The 24205-nt window shown below is 42.4% G+C and overlaps 1 protein-coding gene across 3 annotated transcripts in view; it reads left to right on the forward strand.

Annotated features, from left to right (window-relative positions):
- Window positions 1–272: 272 nt before the first annotated feature.
- Window positions 273–24205, forward strand: part of AFAP1 (actin filament associated protein 1) — a 115071-nt gene continuing 91138 nt past the window's right edge. For 2 of the 3 annotated variants that reach the window (XM_088056493.1, XM_014263229.2), the window contains exon 1: window positions 273–384. The gene's annotated coding sequence lies outside the window, so the exon portion shown is untranslated. Of the gene's footprint in view, window positions 385–23006; window positions 23132–24205 lie in introns of those variants that run through there. The other variant, XM_088056494.1, reaches the window with a different exon arrangement.

Consider the following 24205-nt stretch of genomic DNA (forward strand, 5'->3'; position numbering starts at 1 on the left):
CACACCTGCCCCATCCTGCTCCATCCTGCCCAGGGAATGGTGCGCACACCTGCCCCATCCTGCTCCATCCTGCCCAGGGAATGGTGCGCACACCTGCCCCATCCTGCTCCATCCTGCCCCTGCCCAGGGGCTGCTGCCACCCCCCCCCCCGCCTTTGTTCCGCTGGCTCCGCCTCAGCGCTGTCCCCTCCCCGCGGGGCGGGCCCGGGCCCGGGGGCGGTGGGAGCGGGCTGCTGTCCCCTCCCTGCCGTCCCCTCCCCGCTGTCCCCTCCCGGCGCGGCGCTGGCTGCGCTCCGCGGCAGAGCGGGGCTGCGGGAGGAGCCGCGGGAGGAGCCGCCGAGCTCGGCCGCTTTGTGCCGGCAGCCGCCGCAGGACGGCCGCGAAGGTAGGAGGGCTCCGGCCCCGCTCGCTCCCCGCCCGCCCCGGGCAGCATCCCTGCCGAGCTCCGCGGGCGGAGAGGGGGCACGGGAGGGAAGAGGGAGGGGAAGGGCTGGATTCAGAAATGGGCTTTTTCAGCCGCTGCTCCGCTGCTGCTCCAGGCAGCTCCGTGCTAGGAGAGCTGTGGGCTTACTGGGAAAAAAAAAAAAAGAAAGCTTAAAAAAAAAACCAGTCTCGCTGGTTTTCTTGGCCGGGAGCAGCACATGGAAAGAGCTGGGAGGGAACCCGGTTATCGGGCGGTGCGGCCCCTGCCAGGGCTTTGGAAGGGCAGGAACCCGGCCGAGATCCTCCGGAACGCAGCCCTCTGTCCGCCATCCCGAAACTCGCATCCCTTCCCGGGAAAGGCACCGGCCAGGCGGCCGCGCTGCTGCTTTGTAGCGCTGCGAGCTTCCTTATTTTCTGCCTTTTGGGATGGGCATGAGGTGGTCTCCCTGCAGGCTTGGCCATTTGATCTCGTTTCATCACAGCCGAGAGATTGCATCATGTTACAGTGCTGGAGTCACAGGGCAAAGGCGAACAGAACCATCTTTCCAGATCCATCCCGTTGGCTTCCCGGGCCGACCCCCTCCTTAATTTCCTGTTGAACGGAGGTTCGAGCTGAGGAGCAGCCTGCCATTGGAGGCTGCGGGGAACAGGTCACAGCGACGTGGTTTGATTTCTTCCACTGAGAGGTTTTTTGGAAACTCAAGTTTGTCGGTGCTACGCGCGGTATGTGTCCTATGCGGAGGGGTTAGAGGAAACTTGCCAAAGATTTAGGCGGTAGGAAAATAATGGGCGGCAAAAGAGGCAGATAAACGGCCCAAAGCAGGAGTCGCTCCAAAACCTGGAAGCTCTGGAGTGGCAGGAGGTGAATGGATTCAGGCAGGCGTCCCTCGGCAACGCAGGCATTCACCTGCCCTGAAGGACAGTGCAGCTGAGTAAATGCACACTCTGAAAGGCAAGACGAGGTATTTAGCTCATCTTTCCTCTGGATCCTTTAAGATCAGTTTGATGCAAACGCTTGCTGTGCCTGTTCTGTTTATTGTATTACTGAAGTTTGCGGCTGAGATCCAACTACAAAATGATAAATCTCAAAGCCAGAGAGATCCAATTAAATAATGTACTTCAGTCCAGGGCTTCTTAAGGCGACAGATTCTGCTGTTCTTTGTGCAGCTCTTTGTTTTGTTCCATGGGGAGAAAAATGTCACGGCATGGCTTGGTTCAATTCTCAGCGGTATCCATAACAATTAATGATTATTCCATAACTAGTGTCTCAGCCTTGCAGGTGATCTGCTACTGTTTGCTCCAAGTGTTACGGGGCCACTCTTCTTTCATGAAAATAATAGTATTATGAACCCTTTTTGTGTGCCTTTCTGAGAATGGTCAGTGCAGGGGCACAGGGGAACAGCTTGGCAGCCAGATGGATCTCTCCATCAGTGCTCTTCTATATGGGCACTTGGTGCCCTTCCATCATCCCTTATGCCTCCTGGTGGCTTCCATGGGAAGAGCTGCACAATTACTTTCTTGTTTTGAACAAACCATTTTTCCTTTTAGTACTGATGTAAAAGAAGACCAAATTCTACACTAGAGCCACAGGGAGAGCATTCTGTGTTTCTGGGGCTATAGAACACCACATGGGTTTAAGAAGAATTTGAAACGGATTTGAAAAAGAAGGATCTACAGTTTTCTTTGTGTGTCAGCCAGTGATTGCAGTGACAAGCCAGCAACCAGAACAATGAGCAGATACTCACTGCCTTGGGTGATATGTGGCACTGTTTGGTGTTTCCTAGGAAATTTGTCATCAAAAGTCAAAGTGTTATCTTCTGTTCCCGTGTCTTGGGTAGATTTTTAGATTAAGGGATTTAGAAGGTCTGTGGTGTTGAAATTGCAGTATTGAAGCAGTGCCAACAAGGAGGGGGTTAAATGCAAGTCTTCAATAGATCAACCACTCACACTATTTTAAAATTTTACAATTTTAGTGAAGGTTGATTTTCCTTTTCCTCTCAGAGCTGGAGAGATACTGTCTGAGACATAAAACCCAAAATCAAATATTGAAGTCTTAATGGGACAGGCTGTCTTTGGTACATGTATGACTGATTGTGCTGTTCCTTTCAGTGGTGCAAAGACAACTTGCTGTAAGCCCAGGAATTGTCTTGCCCTGCTGCTTGCTGCCCTCTCCCTTGTGACATTGCCTCAGGACAAAGAGCCAGCAGTTCAGGTTGATGATATCTGGAGTCGACCGATTTAATTTCCATCCATTTTCAAAAGTTTTGTGTCTGATAGGTCAGTCAGTGGGAGTGTGGTATCCGGGAGTCTGCCTGGTTAACCGCTTTGTTCAAATCTGTGCTCTTTGTTTCCTGAGGAGGGGTCGAGGAGGAGGAGGAGGAGGAAGGGATGTACTTTGTGTTCATTTGCAGATCTCCTGCTGAGGTGGGAGGGTGGGATGCAAGGACTTGCACTTCCAAACTCCTGTAGTTTCCACTCTATATTGTTATGGGTTAGTCGCAGTAAAGAGTACTGTGGCAATTTTTCAAAAAAATTATGCATCCCTTCCAGCTATGTAGTTCAACTGGTTTTAGATGTGAATGACACCTAGATGCTGGTATGGTTCTGACTTCCCTGACTCATCACTTCATTGACAAATAGTGTTTCATCTGGTATAGAAACTGTCTGGGCTGGGTGGGTGACTGCGTTACACACTCAGTAGGTATTACTCCAGATTAATACACTTCTAATGTAAAGTGTTCTTAGGCTCCCAGTTGAACTCTTAACAGTCAAACCCAACAAGAGTAATAGAAATGTGGAAGTCAGCAAGAGGACTGCAGGTACTGTGAACTCTGAGCTTATAGTAAAGGACTGAAAAAGCCAGATCTTGAATGTACTAATCCATCTATAAGGGTTGTCTAGGAGGATTTAGTTTTAGGAATTAGTTTTCGTACTGTGAAGCACCCTAAGCTGACCTCAGAGCAATTTCAGTTTTCAAGACTGAAAAATGCCCCAGATGTCTTTCTGGGGAGTGTCTGCATGGAGTGATACCGAGAACAGTCTGTCAACACAGTATGGGCAGGTAGGAAGACACGTAGCTGCAATGGCACGGGGGTGACCCTGAGCTCAGAGTGCAGGGGTTACACCAGCACGAATGAAGGTCTGCCATTTGTAGTGCCTCAGTGCTCTGAAACATTATTAAATTACTCTACAACAACTAAAACAACTCTAAAACAGTTGGCTCTTACTCTACTAGATGATTGCTAAGGTCCCTCTGAACCCAAACCCTTCCGTGATACTCTGTGATCAGAGGTTAACTTGACTCTCCATGTCATGTAAGACATGTGGCTGTGATTAATGGTGATGAAAAATATTGCAGGAACATAACTTGGGATATCTCATAGCAGGTAACAGTCTTTTCAGACATAATCCCTATTTGCCAGAGATATGGCAAGAAATTAAAACCTGAATGGCAGAACTGCCATCAGTTTCCCCTTTGCCATCCTAGCAAAATGTCAGTCATAACTTAGTGTGACTAGTAAGGTTTGACTGCCAAAGGTGCTGAGCACCCTTAAGACAGCAATGTCCAAATGAAGTGCTGGTGGTTACCTCTCTTAGAGTGTCTTGGAGAATACAGGAGGCTGTGAAAAGGATAAGTCAATACTTATTGTATATTTTGCCAGTGTTCATCAAGAAATCTAGGAAAGAAACTCTTAAGAGGACTTTTTTATCAGCTGGATCTTGATAGATACTGCTTTTTACATGTATTAGTATTTTAAAAATTGATGGTGTATGTTTGGCAGTAAAAGGAGCAAACTGATAGACCTGTCTTTTCTAAATCTCTTTCCTAACCTGAAAAAGGAAAAAACAAAAATCAATGTATTATTCCTTTTATGGTGACATAGTGGTGGGATTTTTTGACTGTCTGGGGGATTTTAGCTGCCAACATCTCTCTGCCATTATGTAGTTTTGAGCTGAGTGATAAAGACTATCTTTCTCTAAGACAGATGTTGGTAATGGCCTTATTGTGCCAAAATCTTTGTGAGTACAAAATGCTGAATAAAAATATTTCCATCCATTAATAGTGAGTGCCAGAAAAGAGTACACAAATGGTTTCAAATTTAATCTGTAATGTAGCTGATGTCTCAAAGATAACAACATCTTACCCCCAGGAAATACAACACTGTATGTGAGGTAATTGCTATGAGTTATGCTGAATATATATTATTCATTAGGGGACTGTCATTATATCATGCTTGTGAATTCCCCGAAGTCTCTTATCAGTGTCCTCATCACATCTCAACATTTATGGAAAAGAGGATTTTGGTGTCCCACTTGACAGACTGGTGCTCTGGCTTGCTGGTAGCCACTTCTAGTGAGCATGCTGGCCTTGGTCATTTAAAATTAATAGACTTTGGGAAAGGAGCTTAGTCCATATACTCTCATTATCAGAGATAGCACTCCTTCACAGGGAATATGTAGTGGTATGTTATCTCAGTTTTGCAGAAGAGCAAATAGTAAAAGCTCTTTAATATGCAGCTTTCATGCTAAACTACTCTGCACTGTCTTCAAAGTATAAAGGCTAAATATTTGGCCAGTTGCTGTAGATAGATTATAGATTTTTTTTTTTTTTTTTTTTTTTGTCCATTAAAGGATGCTTAAGTATCTCTTTGAAACTTATCTGGTCTCTCATTGGTTACACATGCTTATGGCATTCCTGTTAGAAATTGGAAGAGAGGAGAAGGTAAGGACAGAATTTCCCTGTTATTAGCAGTTAGCAGATCCAGATTTTATTTTCCTGTACCATTTTTTACCAGGAGCAGCTGCAAAGAGAGAATTACACTGTGACCTTCACAGCACTTCCTAGTGCCATCATCAATCAGATCTGGCAGGAGCTTTATCACGTCTATCAGTGTGGCTCATAAGCCACATGCTGTCTAGTCTGGGGGGAAAAACAAACAAACAATGGGAGCTACTGTAGGGTTTGTTTAACATAAAACAACCAGGAGTGAGCTTTTCCCATATGTACCAACTTTGTAGGCAGATTCCTATTTTTGCCATGTTCTGTTGGGCTGATTAATAAAAGATGATGATTTTAAAGCGGTGGAAGAGACTTTCACTACATTTCAATGACAGTGGCAACTCATTCTCAAGCAATTGCAGCTTCAGCCTTTCTCAGGTGACGCTCTTCAGTCCCATTCTAATCCTCAATATTAATTTTACAAAGGAATTTATGCAGTTAGATTAATCCAGGTGTTTTCTACACAGGGAAATGTTATAAAATAAATAAGTGGTTTTAGACTTCTCTGATTCTTATATGAAATAACAGTTTTCTCAGATGAAGTTGTTTGCTTTTTTTTTTTTTTTTTTTTTTGTGGGATCATGTGTGCCTTTGCAGGCTACTCTAGGTCTCTTCCAGAGGCAAGTTCATAATGTAGCAGCCAAGGTCAGCTGAAACCTCTCCCTTTTCAGCATCCACAACATTAACACCCTGTAAGTCGCTGGTTTGTTTTCTGCCTGGTTAGTTGGTTGGTTGTTGGTTTTCCCTATTGACCTTGGTCTGGTTATGGAGTTTTACTAAAATTTAAAACATTTTGTGTTCTTGCATTTTTTCATTGTTACACCAAGGTCACTGCCTTTTGCAAATTTCTTTGCTCTCCTTTTTTTGCCATCTGCAATAGATAAAACTTGCTTACTTTCCTTTCTTGGGCTCAGACAGTTTGACAGGTTGTCACTTTGCGCCTGCCTTGCCTGCTGACAGGTAGATGGGAGAGCAAGAAGCAATGGGGACAGGCAGAATTGTTACTGTATGTGTAATTCTTGCTGCCTTCATGGTGAAGTGTTTGTGTGTATATGTGGTATATACAAATGAATATGCAGATGTAGATAGATAAAGTGTGTATAGGTGTAGGTGATACGTTAGAGCTGCCTTTGTCACACAGGTTTTCTGAGAAAAATGTCTAATTGCTAATAAATAAATAAATGTACTGTTATACTGTTGAGTAAAAGATTAAGGCCTTGAGCTTCAAACTGTTGATGTTGATGGCCAACAGCAGGGTGTGATCTGTAATTTCTGTGTTTTTTAACCAGCCAGTTCTTGGCAGAAGCCATCTTGGTACCAGGTCTGAGCAAGGAAGTTTGAAACGCCATATGAAACGAGCAATAGCAGGTGCAAGGAAAATGTCATAAAATGTGAAATACATTTAGCAAAAGGTTATCTACTCTATCAGGAAATAAAGAAATCACGTGAACTGGCTAGCTGGTTATGGAATATTTACTTTTGTGCTTTTCCTCAGTGTGTACTGTGTCAGTTTGACAGGCTTGGTAGCCCCAGCTGCTGCACTGGCACTGGGCTGGGCGCTCGGCCCCTGCCCCACAGAGCAGCAAACCAGAGGGGCAGGGAGCCTGCCCAAAACTCTACTGCCTGTCCATCTTCTGCTTCCAGCAGCCAGGCACCACGGCTGCACAAACACTTGGTAGAGAGGTTTTAAGGGTCCAAAGCCATAAGCAGTACCATTTCAGCAGCAGCAGGAGGAGGAGGAGAGGGAAAGCTGCCAGCAGGAACTGGTCTGAGATGCAGAGTCCTGTGTCATTGTTTGGGGGCTCCTGCTTCATGAGGATGCAGCAAACCAGCTGGCTGCCTGCTGTGGGTCAGACCAAACAAAAAGACATGGTTTCAGCCCTGAAAATGTAATTTTCATTTTCAGATTTTCAGGCTGTAATGAGGAAGTACTGAAATGTCAGGAGTTGAAAACAGGAGAGAGAATGCAAAAGGCAGAGGGATGAGTTAAGGAGCAGGGCTGCTGAGTGTCACTGGGGCAGTGGTGGTTGGGAGCTGAGCTGCAGAGGGGCCACTCTGATGCTGTTCTGCTGATCAGCAGCAGCAATGTTCTCTAGATCAGAGAGAAATTGCACCTTGGAGAGTGGGATTTATTCGTGTAATGCAGTCCATGCTAGGGAATAGAGTGAAATACTGTATTTGTCACTGGCTGTGAAAGATCAGGCTGAAGAAAGTGAATATGAGAAAATGTTAGGAAGCTCAGTGATTCTCAGCTCTGTTAATACATAGCATTATCAAAAGATTACCCTTTGGAAAATTAAAAGATCTGGTTCTTGGCAAGGGGAAAAAGTGTTCAGACTGAAGAGCTTCTGAGAACATACAGGACTCATCTCCTTGCCTGAGCCCTCTGTCTGCACCATGTGTTTGTCATTAGGACCATGAAAAGCTGCGAGTCTCCTTAGAGGAGAACGATGGGTGCATGGTGGTCCTTCAGGAAGAACCAGGAGAGCTGAGTGGAGACGAGGGGCTAGGTCAGGCCACAGCATTTTGTTTTGAGCTTAACAGGAATGAAATCCACCCTGAAGAGTCTTGGGGAAAATTCTGGGTGAGGGCCAGTATGAATAATGCTGAGTGCAGATGGGTGGGACCCCACCTGGTTACAAAAACAATCCTATTTCCAAGGTTAGCTATTTCTGCTGAAAAAGGGGATATTTAGCAAGTAAGGTTTCATTTAAAAGGAAAAAAAACAAAACAAAACAAATGGTTGGAGACCTTAAAAAAACAAACCCAAAACAAAAAATCTTCAAGTCTCTCACTTCAGAAATTAATGAAAACAAGTCCCCAAACATGCAGACAGCTGAAAGCACACGCCAAAAACCTCAGATAAACAAAACAAGTGTCCTCTGGGGAAAGGAAGAGTTGTTCCCTCTCTGGGAAAATTTGTCTGTTCCTGTGGCTTGTGAACTTTTCATCTTCTCTGGGACTTTCTGCTGTCCTTGGTTTGCTTTTTTCAGCTTCTTGGTCTTCTTTCCCTGGAGCCTAGAAAAGTGTTTATGCGAGCACTAGGCTTTAAGTAAATGAAGGATGAGTGCTGTTCCTCAGGGGTTGGTTTTGGGACCAGTCTTGTTTAACTTTTTGTCAGTGACACGGGCAGAGGGATTGAATGCAGCCCAGCATGCACCAGCCTCTAGTCCTGCAGCTTGTGGCCATCAAGACACCTTTCCCCTTGCGACAGCTGTATCCTGAGCATTATTCCAGAGCTAGTCTGCAGCAAACTGTATTCAACAAGACCCAAAAATACAACAGTTGATTCTAGTCTGACTCAGGTTTCCATTAGTCTCCAGTTGACTATTGTTCCTGTCTGTCTGCAATCACTGAGCCTCACAGCCTCTCAACACTGCAATTTCATTCACTTCCCTTTGGATCTTCCTCTTTATTGTTGTTTGCAAAACATAAGTGAATTTTGCATATGTGGAAAATCTTGCTGAGAGCTGTCCCCCCTTCGACCTAATTTTTTCAGATCTCTCATTTTCCTGTCCTCTTGCTTATAGTCCAACCATGTAACTTTTAAAAGTGGTCTGAGTGTAAAAAAATAAGTAGTAGTGAAGGCTTGTCTGTAAACAGTAGCTCTCTCTACAACCCAAGGGCAAGTAGATATATGTGTAGAAGGCCCAAATGACTGACAGTCCTGAAGAAACAACTAAAATACTGATTAGATTCAAAGGAAAGCAGAAGTTGTCTTGAAGAGGTATGATGTTTGAGGATTTCTAGACTTCCTCAACCCTTTTTGAATCCTTCAAAAGTATTTTTTTCCACCACAATGACATCTTTTAAAGTGTTATGGAGCTAGCTCTGCTGTTCCTGCACTTGGGATTCCTGTCTGGTTTACGGTCAGCAAACCTACAGGCTCCAGGATATAAGTGCAAGTTCAGATTGCCCTGAAGTTTATTGTACTTTATGGGAGCAAAGGGTGAAATCCATCTTCAAGACTTAGGGTCATTTGGGCTAGGTTTCCTGACATACCAGCTCTTACAAAAAAACCCAGCTGCTCTGGTGTTTTCTGCCAGCTTTAAAGAAAAACAACCAAATAAAGAGAAAGTACTCTGCCAAACAAGGATCAAACCTTAGCTTGGTTTGAGTGTGCTTTAAGTAGTCTCAGTCTTTGCATTGACACTAGTTAAATTCTTCTTTTGCTTCAGGGAGGTAACTTGGAGGCGGTATTTGTGAGGGAGTCCAGCCCTTTCCCTGCACATTGCTGTAGGGAAGGGCTGTTTCCTACGGAGCTCCAAGTGTTTCCCTCTGTGAGAAAGGACCTGAACATCCCAGAGCAAGACTACATGTAAATAATGTGAAAGTAAAGATACATGGTGCTGCTCTCCAAGGTGTGATTGCAGAGTAGCACTTGGCCAGGAGCATGGCCCATCCTCTGCCAGGACCAAAGGTGCAGGAATATGCCCTTGCTCAAGCTATGGTTTGAGCTATGTATAGAGAGCAGAAGCTCAGCCCTTCTAGCAAGTTGTCATCAGTGACTTTTAAAGCACTTGGTACCTTAGAGCAGCTCTTTGTATGTTAATAATTAATTTGAATCTAATGACTTCATGAAATTGGACAAGCAGTAGGAACTATAAATGACAGATGTTCAGGGTGCAAAGGGAAGGAAAGAACCAACAGGCTGCCTGAATGCTTGAAAGAAATGCATAATAAAGTTGTAAGGATTTTGGTACACTGGTCACCTCTCCCATCAGCCCTGCTGGTGCCTCAGGACTCCTGAGATTTCAGTACAAACCCACAATCTTCTCTAATGAAGTACAAGGAAGGGAGAGAAGCATGTAGGAATCCTTTAGCATCTTTTCCATTTATTTATGTTACAACCGCTCTCTTTTTAACACTTACAATGCTAGTGAGTTTAGGAATACTCCTAAATTCTGGGATACACAAGCTTTTATCTACTTTACCTGTAAACCTTTCTGACATAATGCCAGGTGTTACATCCCTAGGACCTTTTGCCCCAACACCTTTGAACTTTGGTTTGCAGGGGTTGCCTCAGCTGGCCCTTGTGCCAAGCAGTCTGCAGCAAACATCTCACCTGCTGTTCCACACTCCTCACACGAGTGGTGCCATTTAGTGCTCTGCTGTTTGCTATTGAAATTACAGACTGTGCCCTTCTCTTAGTGAGCTGGCAGAGAAAAGCTGGGCAGGTTTTCTCACTGATGTGGGATGTGCTGGGACCCTCCACACATATGTGCTCTTCTTTTTGATTGCCTTCACCAGGGCCAGCTGTAAGAGCTGACAATCCTGGATCAGCTCAGTTCATGCCAAATTATCCTTTCCCAATTTGTTTCAGCTGCACACAGTGCAATGAAGTAACAAAAAGTATGTGTATAATTCCAGAGGGCTCTTACCAGCTCTAGGAGGGGTGGAATGAGGCATGGCTCTGTGTGTACCATAGCACTTCATGGGGTTGTTTTGTTACAATCTGTAATAAAGAGCATTTTTGTATAGTTCAGTAATATAAAAGTAATATTGAGCAACTGCACCTTGTGATGAGAATTAACCAGGGTATAACTACATAAAAGCAGACTAAGGGCACGACAAGAAGGTTTTTGCTTGGATTGGAGAAATTGTTATTAGAGGCATAATTCTCCAAAATTGTAGTTGTTGGACCATCTGAAGTAAGCCTACCTAGGAAAATATTTAATTCATTTTGCCACTGTTTCTTCATTAAAGTGAGAATTTCTTCCTGGCGAGATTTTTGTAAGGAGGAAACTTCACATACACCAGTGGAAGTTGTCCAAAGCAGAAGGGGAAAATGCCATTTCAAACTGTTAAGTACAGAATTAATAAAAGCCACCTGGAAAAAGAAATGTTCATTGGTTGCCAATTTCACATATAAAGTGCATTTTCATATGGAATTATTTATACTAATAGTGTAGTATTTTATTTATTTATAGTATTTACTAGTAGTAAACCCAGCACACGATTAAAACATTTTATTCAGTTTTTAATTTGGCATTATAACCAGGTGATGCCTCTTCCTTCCTATGCTTAAGAATTAACATTCTTGTCTACAATAACTCTTTGTCTGCCTGTAGGCAAGTGAATTTTTGTCATTGACTAATACGAGAAAAATCAGGGACGTTGGACCCTAATAGTAGGACTGCTGGGAAACACTGAACACCAGCAGAGAGCCCTTTGAGTGGAGAGAATTGAGAATTTTCATTGTCTGCTGTCATTATCTTGTTTTACATTCTGCTTGTCTGCCAGCTTGTTACTAGTAACAAAGATTACTAGAATCTGGGCTTTTGAAAATCCCATTATTTTCCTTTCTGTATCTGATCACACCATGGAATTATGTCACTGAATTCAAATTCTGACAGTGGTAGACTTTGTGTCCTGGGTGATTAAACATTTTGTCAGCATAAAATTGCATGGCTTCTAATTTGAGGATCAAAGGGCTGCATCCCATCTGCTCAGTGTGAGGGCTAAGAAATAGCATTATTAAGCTAGCAAAACAACTGTAAAATGTGTATTAAGACTAGCAAGTGGATTAATTTGGGTAACTTCCTATTGCCCTAGCTTCTTTATCTTCTGAGAGGGTTTTTTCTACCTTCTTCATACATGCATGCCTTTTCAGAATCTCTCAAATCAAGAACTGTGTATTCTGGATAAATAATGTGCCACTGCTCTTTTTCTATATAGCTATTATAGGATTTTTACTTGTTAGGTCAGATTGGTGTCATTTTCCAGATTAAAAACAGTAACTTCTGAAGGGAAGATTTAGAATGATGTATTGATTGTGTCTGATACAGCTGCTTTTCCAAATGTTCATCTATCAGCACCTACTCATAGTTAGGAACATAGAATGACCTTAATCTAGCCACAAGTCCAAAGATGACAATATATCTGCTTGAGCTGAAAAACATTGAAGTGGTTTGTCTGCACACTTCACTTGAAAATATCTTACCCAAAACAACCATATTAGTTATTGTTTATGCTTATTCTTGTTCTTAAGTCTGCCCCACACTGGAGATATTTTAGACCATGTCTGAATGGTACCTATCCTCTTTATATGACTTTCACCATCCTTTTTTAAAGCCTTGCCTTACTCTTTGATTGAGTCCTGTGTCTGTTGTTAATTTTTATGTGTGATGAGTTTCGGATAGGGTCAGAATCCTGACAAATTGCTTTGGAAGACAGATGGTAAGTGTTCCCGTTGTAAGAAATGAGACCAAGATACTCCATCATGGAGATTTTCAGTCCTTCAGTACAGAATCTTGCTGTTGGGAACCTGCTTGGGTCTGCTTTCTTATCAGGCAGCCATGGGTAGAAATTATGTTGAGGATTTAATTTCAGATTACTTTCAATCACTGTCCTTCAAAGACAGAATGCAACTTGACATGTGCAACTAAAGGCAAAGTGAAACAGAAGGCAGCCAACTTGGACATGGATTGAAGATATGAATGATTGAAAATACATAAGCTGCTTATCTAAATCAGGTGTAGAAAAGCAGTAGTAGTGGGATCCAGAGGGGTAGTAAAGAGATATTTAACTGCATTATTCAGTCTAATCTGGGGCTGGAACTAAATTTCTGTGGCTGAACTGGTGTTGGTATTGGTAGGTTAGGAAAAGTGAAGGTACTGAGTGCAATGCAAGCCCTGCTTATCTGTGGCACTTAGGTGTGGTGTTTGTTAAAGCTATTTTCAGTATGTTTGTGGTGGCCTGTCACATTCACTGTTCTTGATAGATGGGTGTCAGCTATGAGCCAAAACTGCTTTCTTTCTGTCCTCTCTTTTGTTAGGACAGTGGGATGAAATCTTTGAGTTATACATCACATCTGTTACGTTTTTCACAGCAGTTTTGAGGCGTGGACAAAAAGACTGTGATGAGTCTATGACAGGAGGAGGCCAAAGTTAAAGTGAAATGAGAATGTATTTTTATGAAGTTATGTTACATTTACCAATTTTGAAGATTAGCATTTGGAAATGTGCTTCTTAACTGAGGATAAACAGTTTGTTTTAATCTCTTCACTTCTAAATTAGGACTCAACAATTGGTACTTGGAAGGCACTAAGAAAAGCACTCAGACCATCTGTTGAGAAAATGGGAATATGAAATTAAGTATCATCATATGTTCACAAGTCCTGCCTGTCCCTGGTGCTCGTAACAGCAGCCTCATGTGAGTGCTGAGTCTGAAACTGAGGAGGCTCTATGGGATCTCCACTGTGGCTCTCTGTGGTGCCAGTTAATAGGTTCTTCAGAAAATGCAAGTCTTGATATTTCTCTCACTTCTGTTCTCAGCAAAACTGGTTGAACACAGTTAAAAATGACATGAACATGATGGTAAATAAAAATAGCAGAAGTAAATATATGTGAGTATAGCATATCACTAATCAACTTTCTAACTATATTTGAATATGTTGCTGTAATGAGAAAGCTCTTTTTCACTTTCATTTTAGTAAACATGGGATCAGATTTCCAAATGAAAGGCATGTGAAAGCTGATAGGCACTTAGAGTGGGATGCATTCTGCCTGACTTGAGCCACACATGGCAGAGCAGGTCTGCAGCTGAGCTCCTTCCCTGCAGACCTTCTGTACAATCAGGGGATACAAATTGGCTTCTCTAGGATGTAATTAATCTGATCTATTCTAGACATCTATTTTAGAAAGCCTGAATTTCTCCATTGACTGCACATTGAGCCTAGGGCAGCTAGCTGAGATACAGATGACTGCTTTGTAAGCAATAGCATTTAGTCAGAGCAATGTCACTGCTAAAGCCTAAATGGCCTGCTTCAGCTTTCAACCCTGTAAAAGGAGTAATTCTTATGAATTAAAGGAATTTATTCAGGAGGCTTAAAACAAGATAATCATTCTTTGCATTTGCATATATTAAGTGTACTCCTACTTTTTGTTTAGTGCTTACAAAAAGGTCTGTCACAACATCTTTGCAAGGCTATTTCAGGGCTTTGGCTTATTCTATTCAGGGAACGCATCTTTGGGAAGAGACTGGAAATGCAGGAAGGATGACAGATTCTCAGTAAATGAGGTTTATGATAAAATTCTTAGTGGTGTTCTTCTGGGCATTGCTGTATAATTTTAGTTTTTTGATTTATGAGGAGTTTACCATATTGGTCACATATAAAATTATTTGCATACCAAATGTGAGTTCATTCAGCTGTGAGATTTTTACTTAGGCTGCTGCTCTCCGTGCCTAACTAATTAGGATGTCCTGCATTTGCACAACTGAGGTTCTTAATCTTCAATAAACAAAAAAAATAGTTTTATTGCCACTCCTTAAAATTTTAGAGCAACAAATAAATGTGCCATCAAAATAAAACATATTCTCAAGACAGGAGAAGAAACTGATGGTGTAGTGGCTTGGAAGCCATCAAATGAGAAACTACAAATAGAATTTGGGAAAATTTTTTTTTGCTTGTGTCTTTGAAAAAGGTGCACACTTGAGATCGTAATTTCTGGGAAGTTGAAGTACCTGGGTTTAACCAATAATTTACTAATCTGTTTAAAGATGAATCTTACATTTAAACAATATCAAGGATTTGAGATTTTGATAGGAAACCCAGGGAGGACCATTGTCTTGGATTTATTTCCCAAACCTGATTCTTTTATAAGTATGTTTCAGGTTTGGCCAGGAAGTATAGATATAGATAATTGAAAAATATTCCTTTCTTCAGCAGAAATCTCTATATGAAATATTATATTGTAAGGTGATCTCCTTAAGGGCTGCTTTTTAATCAAACTCAGTTGTTTTGATTTTTTTTTATATACTATATCATATTACATATTGAAAACATTTTATATATTTATCATTTTGAGGTAGTGTAATAGAGCAGTTATTTCAATAGAATGTAGAAGAGATTTAAATAGAGATGGATGGAAACTGTAAACTTGTAACAGCACTCAGATGACTCAAGTGGGAAATGAACACCTATAAGAATGGGTTTGCCCATGAGATGCAATCAGGCAGAGTTTGTTACACATGTGTGTTAGCATTGAATCCAATGGAAAAGTTCAGAGACATAAATATGTGTGTTACTGTGCTAGGAGTCTCAGTGGAACTGCAGATCTCTGAAGATGCAGAGCCCCTTGTGAGCTCCTTCATTTACCCCTGAGGCAGACAGCGCACACAACCCATGTTCTCTATTCCTTTGTTGATATTTGTTTACTCGTATCAGCCTTTGTCTGACTTCTTGTTGCTGTTTAAATCTTAAAAATAGTTCAAAGCTTAATAAGGTTAAGCTATTTTTGTAAGGAATGTAGTTCTTCATCACTTCTGCAGGCTGAATAATTGCTGTGTGGATACATGTTGTTTGTATGGTGGGTGACCGCCTAGAAAGATTCATTAGTGTTTGGAACGTGATGATTTTTCCTGTATTGTTTTACCTAAATAGCTTTTGTTGAAAGAAAGAGATAAGTTAAATATTATTAAAAGTTGGAGAGGTAGAGTGTATTTTAGAAAGTGCTGTTCATAAACACATCACATTCACTCAGTGCAGACCACCACGCGGTTGCTGTTTAATTTGGGCAAGTGTCCATTTATGTGTTCTTTACAAGGGCTGGTGATACACTGAGCAGCTGGAGTTGATGTTAGCTTTTTGTGTTAACCAGAAAGGCAAGTCAGAACTAGATGAGCACATCAAGCCTTGGTAAATACTGTAATTTCTTCAAAACTGTATCCAAGATCCCCAGCAAAATACCACAAGGTGCTGCAGGTGCTGGTAGGAAGAGATTAGTTGTAAATATATTTACACAGCTCTCCTTACCTTTCTGTCCAGAGAATTGCTGATTTCTTTGACAGTTGAAGACCTTAAATGCATCACAATGTAAAGGACTGGGCAGGGATTAAGGATTTTAAGTGCAAGGAACAACCCTCTGGAGATGTTTGCCTTTCACTATTGACCTTGATTTAGAATAGATTGGTTTTACTAGCAACCATATAGCACATAGGTGCTTATACCTCTTCACAAGAATATTAATAAATACAACATTGGATAGGATTTCTTGACTTTAAACTAATTTGTAACTAGTCTTCTCCCCTGCAAAGTAGTGAGGTCTCACCTAATTTAGCAAAATGTATTGCAAGTGTAGTTCTGGACTACAGTTCAACAAGCTTACACTGACAGAGACTCTCAGTTGCAAAATAGTGGAAGCTTCTATATTTTTTAATTCAAACAACCTCATTTGCTGATCTGGGGAGAATTGACCCCAGCTTCTTTAAAGATGACTAGCTGGTGCTTATCACTCCTTTGTTGCTATCCTGATATTCTACAGAATATGCTTGTATCTATCTATCTATCTATTTGTCTGTCTGTCTGTCTATCTGGATGGATAGACAGATAGACAGAAGTATACACCAATTGTTCTTGGGTCAGTGGAGGATGTCTGAGAGAAGCCATGGTGTGCAAGAACACTCAAATCCATGTCTACCTGTATGTCTCATCCCTGGCACTGAGATTCCTGTGTGACACACACTCCTGCATCTTTGCAGGGGACCTGATGCTTCTCTGCTTAAATTTATGAAAGTCTGCCCACTTCTCCTGAGTCCTGGTGAGGATTTTCAGCTTTTCCTGAGCTGTTGGATTTTCATCTAGAAACAGAAGCCCTAAGTAAACTAGGTAGTGCTTCCAGTTGCTGAATTGGTTTAGCTGAGTGCAAGTGGGGTAGAAAAGACACAAGTACTTAACTGTATTATGTACACAGTTATGGACAGCAGGTCATATGTATATGAATACAGATAAATACAACACGTGTATTTATACATGTATTATATATACAATATATAGAAATACAATACATGGAACCTACAGCAGGGGAATTCTAAAAGCTTCCAGGAGAGATTTCTTCCTATTGCTTCAGATCATTTGCATTTCTCTCATGAACTGAAAACACCAAAACCTTCTACCTTTCCATACTCGATTCTTCTCATTCATACTCATTCAAAGTATGGGTTCTTTCTTGTTGTTTGAATATTGGGGTTTATTGCTTTGGGGGTTTTTTTGTGGTGATGGTGGGGTTATGGTTTTGTTTCGGTTTTTGTTCAGTGCTTTAATTTTCCGTGCTGCTCATGGATTTCAAAACCTTGCCAGAAGGTATTTTTAAAATTGGTCATTCCTCTTGGTTGTCACACGTTAGCACAAATCAAAATACTTGTCAACTGTTTTTTCCAATAAACAGCTTTATTAAATACATCTTACAGTATAAGGGTATGTATGTAGTCTGCTTCTGTAAGGGTTGAATAATATGCTTGAATCTTATTTCTAGGAAAAGAGACTGTAGTAAGAGCTGTAATGTATTCAATTTCACCTGGAGAACAATGTCCTGAGGGTTAAAATACATAAAAAAATTAAATAATTCCCTTTGAAATGTAAGATGTGGATAATTGTGTACATTCCTCTGTTACAGCTTTTGTTTATGCAGTTGGCATTCTCTTCTATTTAATTAAGAGGTAGGAGCACAAATCAAAAATATAAAAAGGAAAGGGTGGCTATGATAGCCCATTGGTTCATTATTTATGTAAGAAAATACAGTCTCTACTGATGTTGTATTTATTTACCTTAAATGAAATATCAGAAGGCAAAATAAATGATGTCCCTAATGTAAAACATGAAAGACTACAGGATTGTTTAATTCTCACAGAATTATTCAGAATGAACTTGCCCACTCTTTGCATGGTTGCCTTGTAGTCCTTAAAAGCACAGTGCTGCACTGTTATCAGAGAAGGTCATGCTTTCCACAGAGGTGCAGGATAACACCCCTGCTAGGAATGCACTGCCCCAGGGAGGAGAAAGCTAAAGGTGAGCCTACTTGCAGCTTTTGCTTTCATTTGAAAATAATTATAGCATTTAGGCTGTTGGTGACATTGCCTCTGGTAATTCCAGCAGGTTAGAGCATCTGAGTCTGTTCCACTTGTAATACACGGAAGTATTTTGCATAAGTTTTTAATAATTACAGTTTTTTCCTTCAGGAAATATTTTATATTTAGGTGATATTTTATTACAAATATCTCTGTCTGAATCAGGCACGCTCCAAGAAGCTGAGCATACTGCATAATAAAAACAGCCTTGTTTTTGCTCCCACATAGCTACCGAGTCCTTCAGATAAACAAGGAAAACCCCACAGGAATAGGGGCTGTTCTCTGAGGAGCTGGGAGTGAGCTGCAGCCTTCCTGCCATACCCTGAGTGCCTGACCCAGGAGACAGAGATGTTTTCTCCCACCACTTGTCCTCTGGTAGCTGTCGTGTTCCCACCCACAGCAGCACGAGGATAGTCACGTATGTACATGTACAGCTGTCTGGAGATACATAGATATAGATATATGTACAGTTTCATACACACACATTTATGTGACATCTACACCAGAGACTGCTGTTTCACAGTGACTTTAAATCTAAATGTGGGCTGCTACTGCAAAATATGATCCAGCTCATTCTTCCTTCCTTGCTCTTGCACTTGCAGAGTCTCTTGCAGAGATACCAGCACCAGCAGAAACTCTCACTGGCACATGGTGAGCAGGCTCCATGCCATCCTCTGGCTGACCCATGGCTCAGAAATGCTAATTTTGACCCAAAGGAAGTCATGGAAATGAGGGGTCAGGGATGACATCAGTCCCTCTCAGCAGTAGCCCAGGTTAACTTTAACTTTTTGTAAAACCACAGCTTTCAGGAAAGGCAGGGATGAAAAAAAAGCCAAAAATAACCATCTGATTTGAAATACCTACACTTCTGTGTGCTTCTTTCACTTGTACAGACTGCGCCGAAAGTCATCTCAGTATCTCAGAAAGTGGCTCTCCAGTTATTCTCAGTGTTGGTGACTCATTTCAAGGAGAACATCCAGCCTGGCCTAAGGGATCACAAGTTCTCTAATCAGGAAATAGTTAAGATGAAAGCACCCTGCAAGTATCTTGGAGAAGGGAAGGGGGGAAGTAGAGAGAGCATCAACAGGAGTTTTTTATTTATATTCAATTGTACATCTTGTTGTCCCACAAAATATATGATTTATCTCATGCCACATTATAAAAAGAAGTAGAGAAATACAATGGGAATTTAAACTCTTAACAATGTCAGAATCACTTTTTGTCCTGAGTTTTCCAGATTTTTTTATTATTTGGATGGCATGTTACAGCTACTCTCTAAATTAAACTGCCACTCTTTGACATGCATTAAAGAGATAAGAACTTGATTTCTTTTCCCACTTAAATAGCTCAACAACTCAACATGATTAGATCAAATTTGTAATGAGGATCACTTATTTCCTGTGAAAATGTATGGTGATAAGCTAAGAAAGAAAAGGAGGATCTTAGGACAAGCTCTGCACAGACTTCTTTACTGCTAAGCCTGTCAAACCCTTGGTTAAGAGCTGATGTACCCTTCTTGTCCAGCTGAAGTTAATTCTACCCATGCATGGCTGAACTGCTTAAGATTCAGCTGCTGAACTGCTTGGCATTTAAATACTAACAAGAAACAGGGATCTTCTGCATTAACATGACTCTCCCAGCCACAATGGCTCAACAGATGAAATAAGACTGATTCAGCTTCCGTGCTTGGGGGGGAGGGAGAGGGATATCCTTGGCAACTGTGCCAAGCCCTAAGAGATCCTTGTTCGTTCTGTTGAGGTGAGCTGACTGTGAAGGGCCTGTGTAGTGTCACTTCTTTCTTTTTTTCTCCTGCCTTAACATATGTAGCAATTCAGGACTGACAGGAGCCAATAACCCATTATTGCTGTTCCATAATTAGGCTTTGTCATGTGCCCACTTCTTTACAACTTCCTTATTTGTCAAATTAGCAGAGCTGTGTTTCCTCATCACAACTTCTTTTGTCATAAAAGGATAAGGTCAGCTGGACCATATATATATATATATATATAGTCACTGCTAATACTTCGGGCAAACCCAGAGCTATTTCTTTGATTAAGGTGATGTGCAGTAATATCAGGAGGTGTTGGATTATGTCATGTTTTTTCCCCGTGTGCTGACACTGTTATTCAAACTGTGCTTGAGCAGAGGCGTAGCAAGGCCAGGCTGAAGGTTGTTCCTGGGCTCCTAAGCACATTATTTGTATGACCCACTTGCAAATCCTTCCCTTGCAAATCCTTCCTGTTCCATTATTCTGCTTTTCATAAAACTGACTTTTAGAACATGGGGGAGGAGCTGGCAGCCCTTCTGCAGGATCTTGCATGTGGGAAGGGGTCTCTCAGTCTGGAGCAAAGCAGTTTCTTCAGACAGCCACCAGCTGGGATGTTTGCAGCTATTTTGTCAACTCGTCTCATGCCTGGATGACAAAAAGGTTTATTATTCTAGGCACTTTAGGTGAATGTTCCCCACTTGTTTTTCATCTCTGGTATGATAAATTTGGTGATGAAACCCTGGAGAGCTTTTTAATGGTGTTTTTTTGCTTATGCAGAAGCTGAAGGCCAGTAACATTATAAAATGTCATCCCTGCCCTCCCTTACCCGTGTTGAAGTAATAGAAATAATTTAAGGTAAACGTGTTACCTTCCATGTAGTTGCATTACCTACAGAAAAAAATCAAATAACTGTGTACACTTTAAGGTGTGAGATGTTGTGGCCACATCCTGGCCAAGGCTGAAGGACTGATGGCAAGCCTTTGCCACGGTAACAGCAAACACTTTACTGGGAGCATTGTCTAGAAGAGATGTAACATAATCCTCAGTGCCCAAAAAACCTTGAGCAGGTCTCTAGAGCAGTGTCTCATGTGGGGCACAGTGCTTGAGGGATAATTTGAGTCATAAAAGAGATTTCAGTACAATAGCAAAAGGAATATTCAAAAGTTCTGAGGATGCAGCCTGTGAGAGTTTGGGGAAGGGGTTTCAGTTGTTTAGCAGAGAGAAGAATGAGGAGAGGCATCATAATAGTTTTCAGGTATGTTAAGGCTGCAATAAAGAGAAAAGCAGCATGTTCCTAATATATTTTGTGGGTAGAACCAGAAAAAATGGGCTTAAGACTCAAGAAAGAAGATTGATAATGCATGTTAGAAGCACTCTTTGTTAGGTGATCGGTTTGGAGGTTGGGTTTGATTGCCAGGTGAAAGGTTGGACTGATTTCCATGAGGAATGAGATAGCTGGTCTAACATAGGACGAGAATGATAAATATCATCACTTCCTCAATGTTACTTTCAGCCATATTCATTGACTGAACACAAACTATTTATGTTGTGTGCATTTTCATATTTTTTAACCCTTTCCCACACAAAAGATTGATCTTTCCTCATGCTAATGCTTAATGATGTCTAAACAAAGTAAACTTAAACAATAGTAAAGGAAATTTATTCATGAGGGTAGCTTGGATTTCCTGGCTGCTCTCTTCGGTGACCTGAAAGCTTCTGTTTCCCCATCTCAAATACAGTATGGTGGTCATACAGTGAGTAATGAAAAATAGTTTTGATCTCTTGGAAGCTTTAAATGCTAAAATAACATTGCTTCACTTATCATATTCATAGTTTTTCTCAAATCACAGTTTCATGTTCACCCAAAGCTGCCCTTCCATAGAACTTTATATTTGGATCCCTCTCCTCTCCTCTCCTCTCCTCTCCTCTCCTCTCCTCTCCTCTCCTCTCCTCTCCTCTCCTCTCCTCTCCTCTCCTCTCCTCTCCTCTCCTCTCCTCTCCTCTCCTCTCCTCTCCTCTCCTCTCCTCTCCTCTCCTCTCCTCTCCTCTCCTCTCCTCTCCTCTCCTCTCCTCTCCTCTCCTCTCCTCTCCTCTCCTCTCCTCTCCTCCTCTCCTCTCCTCTCCTCTCCTCTCCTCTCCTCTCCTCTCCTCTCCTCTCCTCTCCTCTCCTCTCCTCTCCTCTCCTCTCCTCTCCTCTCCTCTCCTCTCCTCTCCTCTCCTCTCCTCTCCTCTCCTCTCCTCTCCTCTCCTCTCCTCTCCTCTCCTCTCCTCTCCTCTCCTCCTCTCCTCTCCTCTCCTCTCCTCTCCTCTCCTCTCCTCTCCTCTCCTCTCCTCTCCTCTCCTCTCCTCTCCTCTCCTCTCCTCTCCTCTCCTCTCCTCTCCTCTCCTCTCCTCTCCTCTCCTCTCCTCTCCTCTCCTCTCCTCTCCTCTCCTCTCCTCTCCTCTCCTCTCCTCTCCTCTCCTCTCCTCTCCTCTCCTCTCCTCTCCTCTCCTCTCCTCTCCTCTCCTCTCCTCTCCTCTCCTCTCCTCTCCTCTCCTCTCCTCTCCTCTCCTCTCCTCTCCTCTCCTCTCCTCTCCTCTCCTCTCCTCTCCTCTCCTCTCCTCTCCTCTCCTCTCCTCTCCTCTCCTCTCCTCTCCTCTCCTCTCCTCCTCTCCTCTCCTCTCCTCTCCTCTCCTCTCCTCTCCTCTCCTCTCCTCTCCTCTCCTCTCCTCTCCTCTCCTCTCCTCTCCTCTCCTCTCCTCTCCTCTCCTCTCCCTCCTTCCCTCCCTCCTTCCCTCTCCTCTCCTCCCTCCCCTCTCCTCTCCTCTCCCCTCCTCTCCTCTCCTCTCCCTCCCTCTCCTCTCCCTCCCTCCTCTCCTCTCCCTCCCCCTCCCTCCCTCTCCCTCCCTCCCTCCCTCCCCCTCCCCTCCCCTCCCCTCCCCTCCCCCTCCCCTCCCCTCCCCTCCCCTCCCCTCCCCTCCCTCCCTCCCCTCCCCTCCCTCCCCTCCCCTCCCCTCCCCTCCCCTCCCCTCCCCTCTCCCCCTTCACCTATTCACCCTTGAAAGCAGCTGCAGGATTGCTTGCTTTGCCACCTCCACTCAACAGCAATACCTTCCCTTTCTCTCCCTCCCCTTTGCCACTCAAGTGGCCAGAATTTGAAAACCATCTGCTGTCAGTCTGGGACGTGCTTACTGTTTTCTTTCACTTTTTAGTTGCTGTCACTTTTTGCTTCCTGGAGGGAGCACATCGTTGTCCTGAGTCAGCTCCACACTCAGCCTCCTGAGCCTTGGCCGATGAGGGACACGACTTGCAGGAGTCAGTCTGCTCAGAGTGAGGTAGAAATCTCTGCTTATTAAAGCCTGAGTCTTCAGGAGGAAAATATCCAACTGAGTGTTCAAAGGAGGGAATGTTGGAGAGGCTCTGACTGAGCAGACATCTCCTTCTGCCATTGCGGTCTGTCCTTCCTCCCCCTACTTCTGTTGTCTCATCCTGCTTCCTCTGATGGCTGCTGCTTCAGAAGTGGCTTTAGTACAAAAAGGGTTTGCTTTGAAGTATTGTGGAAATAGCATTTCTAAGAAAATATGACCAGCAAAATCCCAGCTTTCTTTTTCAGCTATCTGGTTAGAGCACAGCACCAGTATCTGTGTTTCTCCTCTTCTGGTGGAATATGAAAACTTCCAGTGACTTTTATGGTTCAATTGCTTTTGGCAAACTTTGGTTCTCCATCTTAAACCCACGCACTTGTATAAACATAACTGGCTTCAAGCTGTGTCAAATAAAATCACTTAGCTACAAAAACAAAAACACCCAGATATAATTGCTAAGATTCCACTTTTTATAAACATTTGAGACTAAAAATGAGAATTTGGAGTGACAATCACACCCTGCTTGCTTTTCCCTTTTTGGTTCTTCCATTCACTTTTCCCTCTTGTCATCCTCTTTCTATTTACTAAAAGCACATTTTTTCTGCTCTGAGTCCCAGAAATGTATTCAGAAATGTATTCTGCCTAAATTGTGTCTTAAAAACACACAGAGATGCATGACAATAGGAAATATAAAGCAAAAGCTGAAATATGACACCACCATTCCTTAGGGAGAGGGATACTGAGTATTAAGTGAAATCCTGAAGTTTCTTGTGCTGCTGCCTAAAAGCAGCTTGATATGGGTGGTGAGCATTAAAAACCAAACTATGTTGTGGAAGGAACAGAGTCAGCAAAACAATTCAAAGAATGCATTGGCTTTATGTTTCTGTTTGAGAGTAAATATTTGTTCTACATTACAGTCAAATAGGAAAAAAAAACCAACAAAAAATCATTTAAAAAAATCAGTGTGCTGGCAAAAACAAACCCACAAGTGGTAGGGCAGAAGAGATTGCAGGGTTTATTTTGAAGAGGATCTTGAGATATTTT

Source organism: Pseudopodoces humilis, chromosome 6 (assembly GCF_049639895.1).
Source record: "Pseudopodoces humilis isolate 2021_Gansu_Grassland_sample_001 chromosome 6, ASM4963989v1, whole genome shotgun sequence".
Classification (NCBI taxonomy): Eukaryota; Metazoa; Chordata; class Aves; order Passeriformes; family Paridae; genus Pseudopodoces; species Pseudopodoces humilis.